Source organism: Mauremys mutica, chromosome 2 (genome assembly GCF_020497125.1).
Source record: "Mauremys mutica isolate MM-2020 ecotype Southern chromosome 2, ASM2049712v1, whole genome shotgun sequence".
Taxonomy (NCBI): domain Eukaryota; kingdom Metazoa; phylum Chordata; order Testudines; family Geoemydidae; genus Mauremys; species Mauremys mutica.
Genome location: NC_059073.1, coordinates 296266346 through 296279973, shown reverse-complemented (window position 1 = coordinate 296279973; position 13628 = coordinate 296266346). Strand labels below are relative to the sequence as shown.

Below are 13628 nucleotides of genomic sequence, written 5' to 3'. Positions count from 1 at the left end.
CCCCCCCCTCCCAGCCCGGGGCCTGGCACAGCCCCCCCCCCCTCCCAGCCCGGGGCCTGGCACAGCCCCCCCCCCTCCCAGCCCGGGGCCTGGCACAGCCCCCCCCCCCCAGCCCAGGGCCTGGCACTGCCCCCCCCTCCCAGCCCGGGGCCTGGCACTGCCCCTCAGCAGGCCCCAGGCCGGTTATTTCCGAGGTGCTGAGGTGCCCGGAGCAGCAGGGCAGAGGATGGCCCAGGGCAGGGTGCTGCTGACCCCGCTCCCTTCACCAGGCTGCCCCCAGGCCTGCCAGCTGAGCGTCATGGCCCCTTCCCCTGCCCAGCCCCTGCAGGCGGCACCAACAGCCGGAAGGGCTCATCTCACCACAACCCCTCCCTGGCCAGCCTCCTGCTCCCCCTACGCAGCCCCCCACCCTGCCCTTGAGCCATGGGGAAGCCACGTCCAGCAGCCTCTACACCAGTCTCCAGCTCCTGGGCAACAGCCCCTCCGGGGACTCGCCTCGCAGAGCCAGACCCCGGAGTCGCCCAGCACCAGGCGCTGGACAGGGATCCCACAGCCTCCCGAGCAGGGGCAGGGGGACTGCGGGGAAGGGGAAGCAGTGGGCTCGGGCAGCCCGGGTTCGGGGGGATCCAGTCTGGGCAGTGGAGCTGGGACCCGGGGAGGAGGGGCAGGGAGCTTCCCCACAGCAGAGACCCCCCCAGCCAGCCCCAGCTGCTTCTCCAGGCTGAGTCCTTTTCCCCTTCAACCACCCGCCCCACTCGCCATGGTGGCAGGGCTGGGGCCGAAGGGAGAGACCCAGCGGCCACTGCAGGATCTGCACGCGCTGATAGCACCAAGCAGACCTGGGGTACGAGCCCAGCCAGGGGCCTCCCCTCCGACTCTAGGCATAGAGAGCAGCAGCTGCAGCTCCTGACCCTGCGACGCCCCCCCCGACGTGAGCTACGGGCCCCTGCGACGCCCCCGACGTGAGCTACGGGCCCCTGCGACGCCCCCGCTGTGTGCTACGGGCCCCTGCGACGCCCCCGACGTGAGCTACGGGCCCCTGCGACGCCCCCGACGTGAGCTACGGGCCCCTGCGACGCCCCCGACGTGAGCTACGGGCCCCTGCGACGCCCCCGCTGTGTGCTACGGGCCCCTGCGACGGCCCCGACGTGAGCTACGGGCCCCTGCGACGCCCCCGACGTGAGCTACGGGCCCCTGCAACGCCCCCGCCGTGAGCTACGGGCCCCTGCGACGCCCCCGTGAGCTACGGGCCCCTGCGACAGCCCCGACATGAGCTATGGGCCCCTGCGACGCCCCCGCTGTGAGCTACGGGCCCCTGCGATGGCCGCGCTGTGAGCTACGGGCCCCTGCGACGCCCCCGACGTGAGCTACGGGCCCCTGCGACGCCCCCGCTGTGGGCTACGGGCCCCTGCGACGGCCCCGACGTGAGCTACGGGCCCCTGCGACACCCCTGACATGAGCTACGGGCCCCTGCGACGCCCCCGCTGTGTGCTACGGGCCCCTGCGACGCCCCCGCTGTGTGCTACGGGCCCCTGCGACGCCGCCGACGTGAGCTACGGGCCCCTGCGACGCCCCCGACGTGAGCTACGGGCCCCTGCGACGCCCCCGACGTGAGCTACGGGCCCCTGCGACGCCCCCGCTGTGTGCTACGGGCCCCTGCGACGGCCCCGACGTGAGCTACGGGCCCCTGCGACACCCCTGACGTGAGCTACGGGCCCCTGCGACGCCCCCGACGTGAGCTACGGGCCCCTGCGACGCCCCCGACGTGAGCTACGGGCCCCTGCGACGCCGCCGACGTGAGCTACGGGCCCCTGCGACGCCCCCGACGTGAGCTACGGGCCCCTGCGACGCCCCCGCTGTGTGCTACGGGCCCCTGCGACGCCCCCGACGTGAGCTACGGGCCCCTGCGACGCCCCCGACGTGAGCTACGGGCCCCCGCGACGCCCCCGACGTGAGCTACGGGCCCCCGCGACGCCCCCGACGTGAGCTATGGGCCCCTGCGACGCCCCCGACGTGAGCTACGGGCCCCTGCCCTCCGTGTCTCCAGATGCCAACCCAGCCTCTCCTAGTCTTCAGTGCCCGCATCCAGCCTCCACCAGTACCCAGACCCACTGATCCCCACAACCAGCTTCTACCGGTACCCAGCCCCACCCACGCCCAGCCTCCGCCAGTACCCAGCCCCACTGATTCCCGCGCCCAGCCTCCACCGGTACCCAGCTCTGCCGATCCCCGCGCCCAGCCTCCACCGGTACCCAGCTGTGCCGATCCCCGCGCCCAGCCTCCACCGGTACCCAGCTGTGCCGATCCCCGCGCCCAGCCTCCACCGGTACCCAGCTCTGCCGATCCCCGCGCCCAGCCTCCACCGGTACCCAGCTCTGCCGATCCCCGCGCCCAGCTGCCGCTGACCCTGGGACCGGACTGTCCCATCTGCAGGGTGTAACATCCTCCCCAGGATTTATTGTCCCATGAGGTGCAGACACGTGACTGGCAAGAGCTGAGGAGGAAGGTGGCGACTGATGACTGGCCCTCACATGGGTTACTCACCCAGCCCTCGTCATGGGAGCTCCTCCCCGGGCCTGGGCCTGGCCCTGGCCTCACTGACTGCCAAGGGCCTTCCCCTCCCCTGCCTCCAGCCGGCATCAGCCCTTGCCCTGCACGGGGCGCAGGGGAGCAGATGGTCAGGGCCCTTTCCTGGGCACACCTCAGCAGCAGCAGCCCAGGCCGCCAGGGCTGCTGGGTGTCTCCAGCGGTGCTGCCTGGGGGGCTGGATGAGGCCCCTGCTGGGGCTGGGCTGAGCACACTCGGGGTGCTCCCCAAGCCAGACTCAGCGAAAGTCCCCAGCACGCCCCAGGAGGCCCATGACGCCTGCCCAGGCCCGGCCTCTGCCCTCATGCCAGCCCATGGGGTGCATCCTGGGGAGCCCAGCACGCAGCGGGGCAGAGAGCGCTGTGTGGCCAGGCTCCCAGACCTGCTGCCAGTCCCTGGGCACTTGGGAATGCACCTGCCCTTTCCACGCACCTGCTGAGCTGGGGTGCCAAGGGCAGCTCCCCCAAAGGACGGGCAGGCACCTTCGCCTGTGACAGGGGCACCACGAGAAGCAGCCGCCCAGACGCACCCAGACGCCTGGAGCCCGCTCAGCCCAGACCCTCCCCTGGACGGCTCTGCCCTCCCTTGCCTCACTGCATCGCCCCTGCCAGCTGCAGCCTCCGCCACTGCCCGGCTGCCCCCGGCGCCCCTTCCCGCAGACCACTGGGCTGAGCCCCCAGGCCCACCCCACAGTCAGCCACTTTCTGACGGAGCCTCTGGGAACGGCCCACCCCAAATGTGGGGCACGTAGCCCTTGGGCTGGGTTCCCTCACTCCCTATTGCTGTCCGGAGCCCTCTGGGGGGAGCTGGGCCAGGCAGCAAATTGGGGTCCCTCATTCAAACCCAAGCTCCTGCCTGCTGTACCATCCCAGCCCCCTCGCCCCCTCTCCCCCCCCCGGGGAAGGAGCTGACTCCGTGACACATGCCTCATCTGAGGAGGCCTGGGGGCTGGGGAGGGCTGTCAGGCCCCATGGCTGGGGGTCAGGCCCCACGGCTGGGGGCTGGGGAGGGCTGTCAGGCCCCATTGCTGGGGTTCAGGCCCCATGCCTGGGGCTGTCAGAGGTGCCGGGGGAAGGAGAGCCAGGATCCTTGGGAAGAAGTGGCTGGACACCTGAGTCGCTATTTCCAGGGCCGGGGTTTTTCCAGGGCTGGCTGGGCGAGGCGGGGACACGGGGCTGCCCAAGGAGACGCTGGCCGGGCAGCTGTCCCTGCTGCCCCCCGGCCCTGGAACAGTCCCTGCCCCACACGTCTCCACGCAGCGGCCCAGGCTGGAGGAGCAGCGTGGGGGAGATTGCAACTGGTACCAGCAGGGCTGTGAGCCCCTGGCAGCGCCACTGGGCACAGAGGGGGAGAGTCAGAGCCCTCTGCCCAGCCAGTGCCCCCCAGCACCCTGCGCCCCACAGCGCCCTGCCTGGGATGGGCTGCGGCTGGAGTAGCCGGGAGCCTGAAATCGGAGCGTGGGTATTTCCCAGCGGTGCAGGCCGGTTGGAGGTGGAGGGAGCTCTCTCCTGACCCTCAGCAGGGCTCGGGGTGGTTACCCCGTGGGCAGGGCTGGCTGAGCTGAGCTCCTCTCCTCCCCAGGGATCAGCGAGCCTGGCAGTACCACACCAGCCTCGTGCCAGCATGAGCAGGTGCCAAGGTTTCTGCAGCGCTCGTCCAGATGAGATTACCCGGGGGGGCGGGGGAGCTGCCGACCCACAGCCCCCTCCCCTCAGGGCCTCCCCCGGACAGGCCCCCAGCCAGAGCCTCCCACAGAGCCAAGGAAATGGGGAGTGAGGAGAGAGGGGCAGTGCCAGCACCCCACATGCCAGAACAAATGCCTGTCCCACCCCCGCCCCCTCGAGTCCTGCCTGGCGGGGGCAGGAGAGGGAGCCGGGTTGTGCAGCACCTCACTGGCAGGCAGCGCGACAGCAGGGCTCCGAGCCCTGGCACCGCACACACAGGGTCCGTCGGTCCCTTCCCCGGCCAGCGCCTGCCCCGTCCCCCCAGCCAGCGCCTGCCCCATCCCCACAGCCAGCGCCTGCCCCGCCCCCCAAAACCAGCGCCTGCCCCGTCCCCCCAGCCAGCGCCTGCCCCATCCCCCACAGCCAGCGCCTGCCCCATCCCCCACAGCCAGCGCCTGCCCCGCCCCCCAAAACCAGCGCCTGCCCCGTCCCCCCAGCCAGCGCCTGCCCCATCCCCACCAGCCAGCGCCGGCCCCGCCCCCCACCACCACCGCCGGCCCCGGCCCCCCAGCCAGCGCCTGCCCCATCCCCCCCAGCCAGCGCCTGCCCCATCCCCCACAGCCAGCGCCTGCCCCACCCCCCAAAACCAGCGCCTGCCCCGTCCCCCCAGCCAGCGCCTGCCCCATCCCCACAGCCAGCGCCTGCCCCGCCCCTCACAGCGTCCTGTCTGAGACAGGGCTGGAGTCGCCAGGAGCCCCCCCGGACAGCACCTGCCCATCCCCCCACAGCCAGCACCTGCCCCGCCCCCCAAAACCAGCGCCTGCCCCATCCCCCCAGCCAGCGTCTGCCCCATCCCCCAGCCAGCGCCTGCCCAGCCCCCCAAAACCAGCGCCTGCCCCAGCCCCCCCGCCAGCGTCTGCCCCATCCCCCCAGCCAGCGCCTGCCCCATCCCCCACAGCCAGAGCCTGCCCAGCCCCCCAAAACCAGCACCTGCCCCATCCCCCCAGCCAGCGCCTGCCCCATCCCCCCAGCCAGAGCCTGCCCAGCCCCACAAAACCAGCGCCTGCCCCACCCCCCAGCCAGAGCCTGCCCAGCCCCCCAAAACCCCCGCCTTCCCCACTGCCCAGCCAGAGCCTGGCCTGCCCCCCAAAACCAGCGCCTGCCCCATCCCCCCAGCCAGCATCTGCCCCATCCCCCAAAACCAGCGCCTGCCCCATCCCCCACAGCCAGAGCCTGCCCCATCCCCCACAGCCAGCGCCTGCCCAGCCCCCCAAAACCAGCGCCTGCCCCGCCCCCCATAGCACCCTGGCTGGGACGGGGCTGAAGTTGCCGGGAGTCCCCCATAGCCAGCGCTTGCCCCACCCCCACAGTGCCCCAGCTGAGATAGAGCTGGAATCGCCAGGAGCCCCCCCAGGCAGTGCCAGCTCCAACCCCACAGCGCCCCAGCTGGGATGGGGCTGCAGTCGCCGGGAGCCCCCCCAGCCAGCGCTTGCCCTGCAACGCAGAAGGCAGAGACCAGCAGCCCTCTGAGATGGAGCCGTATCTCCCCTGCAGCCCTCGCCGGCACGTCCCCCACCCTGGCCCTCAGTCCCGCTGGGGCAGCCGTGCCGGCCACACTCCTTCGCTGGCCTCAGGTTAGCACCCCCTGCCAGGGCCCACATCTGCAGGGGGCAGCACAGATCCTGGGGGGGATCCCGCTGCGGCCGCGTCAGGACCCTCGTGTGGGCCCGCAGCCCTGCCTCCCTTCACTGACCGCCCCTGCACCCAGGAGAACCGGCCCGACCCCTGCCTGCTCTGGACATACCTTCAGAGCTGCTCTGCCTCTGCTCCGGCTCCTGCCAGTGCCCAGCTCAGCTCTGATTACGGGAGATTCACGGAGCCAGAACTTCCACATTCCTGCGGAGCCAGGGCAGATTAGGCTGACCTGCCTCGGCTTTCCCACCGCAGCTGCCCCCGCCCGTGGGGCTGCCCAAAGGAGACACCCCAGCTCCCTCGGGCTCAACAGGACTGGATGTTCCCCAAGGCACAAACCCACCTGCCCCAGCACAGTGCTGCGCGGTCAGGAGGTTACCCAGAGAGTCCAGCTTCCAGCAGGTCTGCCAGGCGGGGAGCCAGGAGCTCAGGGCAGTGCGCTGCCTGCGGTTCTCCCAGGGGCTCGCCCGGCTCCGTGCGGAGCAGCCTGCGGAGGCAGATGCCGGGGGTCCACTTGGTGGGGGCTCAGAACCCCCACCAGTGCTCAGCTCCGCCAGGCCAGTCATTCGCGGTGGGGGCCAGACGTAAAACCATCACACTGGAGTCACTGGCCCCCGTGCCTGCCCTCCGGCTCTGACTCTGCAGCCAGGGAGCTGGGGGCTTTGCACTCACCGCTGCCCAGCCTGAGGGCTCTCCCCAGACAGCATCTGAGCCAGCCACCTCTGGGGGCAGCAGGGGCAACCCTGCCCCTCCCCTTCCGAGCCTCCAGTGCCCCCAGTCCGTGTCCTGCCCAGCTAGAGTGAGCTGGGAGCCCTGCTCAGAGACCCCCACTGCTCCCCCAAAAGGGGGATCGCCCCACACCCCCCAGCAGCTGAGACACCCGTTGGCTCCCCCCCCACCCATACTCTGGGCCCCTCACCAGGGTGGAAGTCAGGGCTGGGGGGGAGCAGCAGGCCCCAGGCGGGATTCAGCTCACGTCTCCCCTAGGTGCCGTGCGGAGCGAGGTGCTTGGCTGAGCTCCCCCTCGTGGCCGGGCAGCCCAGCTCAAGGCCCTGGGCTGGAGCCTGGCCCCTGGCCAGGGATGTGGGGCCGCAGCACAGGGCAGCAACTTAGCTGAAGGCCTGGCCTTGCGTGCCCATCCCCCCTTCCTCTGCCCCCGCAGCCACACGACAGGCACCTCCTTGCCAGGCCTCCAGCCGGCCTCACTGCATGTGGGCACCACAGCCTCCCCTGCCAGACCCATCTGCGGTCCTGCTTCACGGTCTGCTACACAGGATCTCGGCCCAGCCCCTGCAGCTCCTCTGGGCCCAGACCAGCCCCACTGCACAGACGCCTCTGGGCATCTCAGCAGCTAGCAGAAAAGGGAAGACGCTCAGCAAGGCCCAGCCGGGGGCAGACACTCCCTCGCCTTCGAGGGGACACCCCAGGTACCCCGTGTGCTCTGGGCGCGCGACCAGACCCCAAGCCACATTCTCCAGCCTCAGCAACAGCCGGCCCGGGGCTGCAGGGGAGAACCTGCCCTGGGAGCGCCGGGGGAAGCCGGCCAGGGCTCAGTGGCACACGCGGGGTGTCCTCAGCCCACTCCCTGCCACAGGGCTGGGACGCGCTGGCGGGTTGGCCACTCCTGGGTGATGGAAGGTAAAATCCAGAGGCGCCCGCAGCTCCTGCCCCAGAGGCTGGGGAGAGTCTGCACCCCTCTGGCCACTGTCAGAGATGGTCTGGACCCAGAGCTGACCCCCTCGGCCACCTCTACTCGGCTCCTCCGCCAGTCCCCCGCACCGTGCCAGCTGTAGTGGGGGGGGGCGCTGCCCTCTGCTGCTCTCGCTGGCCAGTGCCCGACTGGCCACATTCCTGCTGCTCCCGGCCCTAAGCAGCTTTCTTTAATGCCGGCAGCCCGTAAACACGCCGGGGATTGGACAGTGCAGCTGAGCCCAGCCCCGAGCCCCCTTCTCACAGCCAGGAGCCACCCCCGCCCCTGCCCCCCCAGGCACGGGGTCAGGACCAATTCCGCCTCCCCCGCCCCCGCTCCCCCAGGCATGGGGTCAGACCCAACTCCCCTGCCCCCGCCCCCACTCCTCCAGGCACGGGGTCAGGCCCAATTCCCCCTCCCCCGCCCCTGCCCCCCCAGGCACGGGGTCAGACCCAATTCCCCCTCCCCCGCCCCCGCTCCCCCAGGCACGGGGTCAGACCCAATTCCCCCTCCCCCGCCCCTGCCCCTCCAGGCACGGGGTCAGGACCAATTCCGCCTCCCCCGCCCCTGCCCCCCCAGGCACGGGGTCAGACCCAATTCCCCCTCCCCCGCCTCAGCACCCCCAGGCACGGGGTCAGACCCAAGTCCCCTGCCCCCGCCCCCGCTCCCCCAGGCACGGGGTCAGACCCAATTCCCCCTCCCCCGCCCCCGCTCCCCCAGGCACAGGGTCAGACCCAACGCCCCCTCCCCCGCCCCAGCACCCCCAGGCACTGGGTCAGACCCAATTCCCCCACCCCAGCACCCCCAGGCACGGGGTCAGACCCAAATCACCCACCCCCACCCCAGCACCCCCAGGCACGGGGTCAGACACAACTCCCCTGCCCCCGCCCCGCCCCCCCAGGCACGGGGTCAGACCCCACTCCCCTGCCCCCGCCCCCGCGCCCCCAGGCACGGGGTCAGACACAACTCACCTGCGCCCCCCGCCGCTCCCCCAGGCACGGGGTCAGACACAACTCCCCTGCCCCCGCCCCCGCTCCCCCAGGCACGGGGTCAGACACAACTCCCCTGCCCCCGCCCCCGCTCCCCCAGGCACGGGGTCAGGCCCAATTCCCCCTCCCCCGCCTCAGCACCCCCAGGCATGGGGTCAGGCCCAATTCCCCCTCCCCCGCCTCAGCACCCCCAGGCACGGGGTCAGACCCAATTCCCCCTCCCCCGCCCCCGCTCCCCCAGGCACGGGGTCAGGCCCAATTCCCCCTCCCCCGCCTCAGCACCCCCAGGCACCGGTCAGACCCAACTCCCCCACCCCCACCCCCGCACCCCCAGGCACTGGGTCAGACCCAACTCACCCACCCCCACCCCAGCACCCCCAGGCACAGGTCAGACCCAACTCCCCTGCCCCCGCTCCCCCAGGCACGGGGTCAGACCCAATTCCCCCTCCCCCACCCCAGCACCCCCAGGCACAGGGTCAGGCCCAACTCCTCCTCCCCCACCCCCGGACACTCGCCCCAGCACCCCATTGCTCCCAGATCCCAGGGGCCGTCCTGCCCTGCAGCCTGGCCTCCCGCAGGAATTTGTGCCCAGCTCAGCCCGCCTGTTAGCAGGTCAGTGGCAAACAGGCAGCAGGGCGCCCCGCCAAATGCAGCCGTGGGGGCTGCCAGGGGTAGTGGGGGGGCAGGCAGATGGCAGCGCCCGGGGCAGGGGGCAGGGGGGGGTGGTCAGCCCAGGGCTCTGCAGAGAGCAGTAGCTAACTCCACGCCCCGTGCCGGAAGGGGTGCCAGGCAGCCAGCGGCACTGGGGAGGGGTTGGCACCCCCCTGCCCGGGTGAGTCACCTGCTGCGCGAGGCTGGCGGGCGACAGGCCCTGCTGGAAACTGCTCAGCGCTTCACCCTGGTGCCCGGAAAATGCGCGACCGGAGCCAGTGGCTGAGTCAGGCCGTTTCCCCTCAGCGGTGCCGCTCCCCCCACACACACCAGACGCTGCATGAGGAGCTGGGGTGGGTCCCCTCCCCCACCCAGGCAGCCCCTGCTCTGCCCAGGGGGAACAGGGCTCTGAGGGGCTGAGCCCCATGAGCCCAGACCGTTAGCAGCTTCCTGAAGCGTCTCTGCACCTGCAGCTTTCCAGGAACAAGCCTGAGGCGCCGGCACTCAGCCTCAGCGGGCGGGACCAGCTCCCACGCCAGGCCCCGCGTCAGCCAGGCCTGGGGCAGCCCCTCCGCTGGGCTCTGGGGACACCGACCCTTAACCAGCCACCAGCCCCCTCTCCCCTTATTCTCTGTGGGGGCCTTTGCTCTGCTTGGGGGCTATGTGGGGGCGACCCAGCCAGCTGGGGTTCCCAGTCTCCGGCTCTGCCATTCTCACGGGCAGCGCTGATTCTGTTTGTTACTAACTCTGGTTTCCACCCAGGCTGCTGAGTCAATGTCTCCGCCCGCCCCTGCCACCGCAGGCCCAGCAAGGCCCAGCCCACAGGGAAACGCAGGGACACACGGCCCCGGCATGCCTGCAACCCACCTTCGTCCCGGGGCTGGAGCAGCCTTTCCTGAGCCCCGACGAGCCGGGGGGGTGGGGCTGGGGCAGGCCCCGCAGGCCAGGGAGGCCCAGCGGGGAATGCAGAGCAGGGCAGGAACATGGCCTCACACACCCCATAGCAGAACTCACCCAGCAAGACAGCTGGAACCCAGGCAATGCCAGGCTGGATCAGACCCAGGGCCCATCTAGCCCAGTCTCCGGTCCCCAGTGGCTGGCCTCCAATACCAGTCCCTATCCCAGCACAGGGAGCATGGGGGCAGCTTGGGCCAAGGGGGCCAGGACAAACCCCTACCATTATGGAAAGCCCTTGGAGTCCTCACTGTCCCTGAGGGCAGCCAGGACTCCTGGGTTCTACTACGGCATCAGAGTCATGGGAGTGGCAGGGATCTCGCGAGGTCATCTACTCCCATCCCCTGCACTGAGGCAGGACTAAGGATTATCCAGACCATCCCCAACAGGGGTTTGTCCAACCTGCTCTTAAAAACCTCCAGTGACGGAGACTCCACAACCTCCCTAGGCAATTTATTCCAGTGCCTAACCACCCCGACAGGTAGGGAGTTTTTCCTCATGTCCAACCTAAACCTCCCTTGCTGCAGTTTAAGCCCATTGCTTCTTGTCCTGTCCTCAGAGATTAAGAACATTTTTTCTCCCTCCTCCTTTTATGTACTTGAAAACCGTTCTCATGTCCCCTCTCAGGCTTCTCTGCTCCCGACCAAACAGACCCAGTTTTTTCAATCTTCCCTCATAGCTCATGTTTTCTAGACCTTTCATCATATTTGTTGCTCTTCTCTGGACTTCCTCCAATTCGTCTACATCTTTCCTGAAATGTGTCACCCAGAACTGGACACAACACTCCCGTTGAGGCCGTATCAGCGCAGAGCAGAGCAGAAGAATCACTTCTTGTGTCTTAGAATCATAGAATCGTAGAATCTCAGGGTTGGAAGGGACCTCAGGAGGTATCTAGTCCAACCCCCTGCTCAAAGCAGGACCAAACCCAACTAAATCATCCCAGCCAGGGCTTTGTCAAGCCTGACCTTAAACACCTCTAAGGAAGGAGATTCCACCACCTCCCTAGGGAACCCATTCCAGTTCTTCACCACCCTACTAGTGAAAAAGTTTTTCCTAATATCCAACCTAAACCTCCCCATCTGCAACTTGAGACCATTACTCCTTGTTCTGTCATCAGGTACCACTGAGAACAGTCTAGATCCATCCCCTTTGGAACCCCCTTTCAGGTAGTTGAAAGCAGCTATCAAATCCCCCCTCATTCTTCTCTTCTGCAGGCTAAACAATCTCAGTTCCCTCAGCCTCTCCTCGTAAGTCATGTGCTCCAGCCCCCTAATCATTTTTGTTGCCCTCCGCTGGACTCTCTCCAATTTATCCACATCCTTCTTGTAGTGTGGGGCCCAAAACTGGACACAGTACTCCAGATGAGGCCTCACCAGTGCTGAATAGAGGGGAGTGATCACATCCCTTGATCTGCTGGAAATGCCCCTACTTATACAGCCCAAAATGCCATTAGCCTTCTTGGCAACAAGGGCACACTGTTGACTCATATTCAGCTTTTCATCCACCGTAACCCCTAGGTCCTTTTCTGCAGAACTGCTGCCCAGCCATTCGGTCCCTAGTCTGTAGCAGTGCAGATTATGTTTATGTTTATGTGTATAGTTGGGATTATGTTTTCCAATGTGCATTACTTTGCATTTATCAACATTGAATTTCATCTGCCATTTTGTTGCCCAGTCACCCAGTTTTGTGAGATCTTTTGTAGCGCTTCGCAGTCTGCCTGGGACTTAACTATCTTGGGTAGGTTTGTATCATCTGCAAATTTTGCCACCTCACTGTTTACCCCTTTTTCCAGATCATTTATGAATATGTTAGATAGGACTGGGGCCACCACTATTTACCTCTCTCCATTCTGAAATCTGACCATTTATTCCTACCCTTTGTTTCCTGTCTTTAACCAGTTACCGATCCATGAGAGGACTTTCCCTCTTCTCCCATGACCGCTTACTTTACTTAAGAGCCTTTGGGGAGGGACCTTGTCACAGGCTTTCTGAAAATCTAAATACACTGTATCCACTGGATCCCCCTTGTCCACATGCTTGTTGACTCCTTCAAAGAATTCTAGTAGATTGGTGAGGCATGATTTCCCTTTACTAAAACCATGCTGACTCTTCCTCAACAAATTATGTTGATCTATGTGTTTGACAATTTCATCCTTTCCTATAGTTTCAACCAGTTTGCTGGGTACTGAAGTCAGGCTTACCAGCCTGTGATTGCCTGGATCACCCCTGGAGCCCTTTTTAAAAATTGGCATCACATTAGCTCTCCTCCAGTCATCTGGTACAGATGCTGATTTAAATGATAGGTTACAGACTACAGTTAGTAGTACTGGCCAGCTTTGGCAGGATAGTGGTGTCTAGTGGTTAGAGCTGGGGACTGGGAACCAGGATTCCTGGGTTCTCTCCGCAGCACTGGGCAGGAAGTGGAGGCTGGCTGGCCATGCTTGCGAAGCACTCACACTCAGCTTGCTGGCATTTCTCCACTTGTTGGTCAAAGGATAACTTCAGAATGCCACATCCAACCAATTCCAAAATGCCCGAGTGCATTCTTGGCACCAACAGTCAGACCCCCCAGTAATCTGGGGGGAAAGTGAGGAGGCAAATGTAGCACTCAGCCCCCTTTAGCCCAGCCCCAGCCCCTGTGCGCTCATCTTCAGCTGGAGCACTGGCTGATGGCCCCATGAATGCCTTCAGCACAAGGCGTAACACCAGTAGCATAGCTAGCGGGGTTCAGTGGAAGCAGCCGCTTCCCCTCAGGGCGGCAGGCGCGGAAGCGGTGCCTGCCGGCCGGCGCTGCCAGCAGCATGGCCAGAGGAGCCATGGGGCGGCAGGCCGTCGCGGAAGCGGTGCCTGCCGGCCGGCGCTACCAGCAGCATGGCCAGAGGAGCCATGGGGCGGCAGGCCGGCGCGGAAGTGGTGCCTGCCGGCCGGCGCTGACAGCAGCATGGCCAGAGGAGCCATGGGGCGGCAGGCCGGCGCGGAAGTGGTGCCTGCCGGCCGGCGCTGACAGCAGCATGGCCAGAGGAGCCATGGGGCGGCAGGCCGGCGCGGAAGTGGTGCCTGCCGGCCGGCGCTGCCAGCAGCATGGCCAGAGGAGCCATGGGGCGGCAGGCCGTCGCGGAAGTGGTGCCTGCCGGCCGGCGCTGACAGCAGCATGGCCAGAGGAGCCATGGGGCGGCAGGCCGTCGCGGAAGTGGTGCCTGCCGGCCGGCGCTGACAGCAGCATGGCCAGAGGAGCCATGGGGCGGCAGGCCGTCGCGGAAGTGGTGCCTGCCGGCCGGCGCTGACAGCAGCATGGCCAGAGGAGCCATGGGGCGGCAGGCCGTCGCGGAAGTGGTGCCTGCCGGCCGGCGCTACCAGCAGCATGGCCAGAGGAGCCATGGGGTGGCAGGCCGGGGCGGAAGTG

General features: G+C 67.4%; 1 protein-coding gene across 6 annotated transcripts in view; it reads right to left on the bottom strand.

Moving 5' to 3' along the window:
* SLC4A2 (solute carrier family 4 member 2) overlaps window positions 1–13628 on the bottom strand; it is a 78254-nt gene that overhangs the window by 39844 nt on the left and 24782 nt on the right. The window contains exon 1 of one of the 6 annotated variants that reach the window (XM_045004276.1): window positions 6055–6129. The exons of the other annotated variants lie outside the window; for them this stretch is intronic. The gene's annotated coding sequence lies outside the window, so the exon portion shown is untranslated. Of the gene's footprint in view, window positions 1–6054; window positions 6130–13628 lie in introns of those variants that run through there. 6 annotated transcript variants of the gene reach the window in all.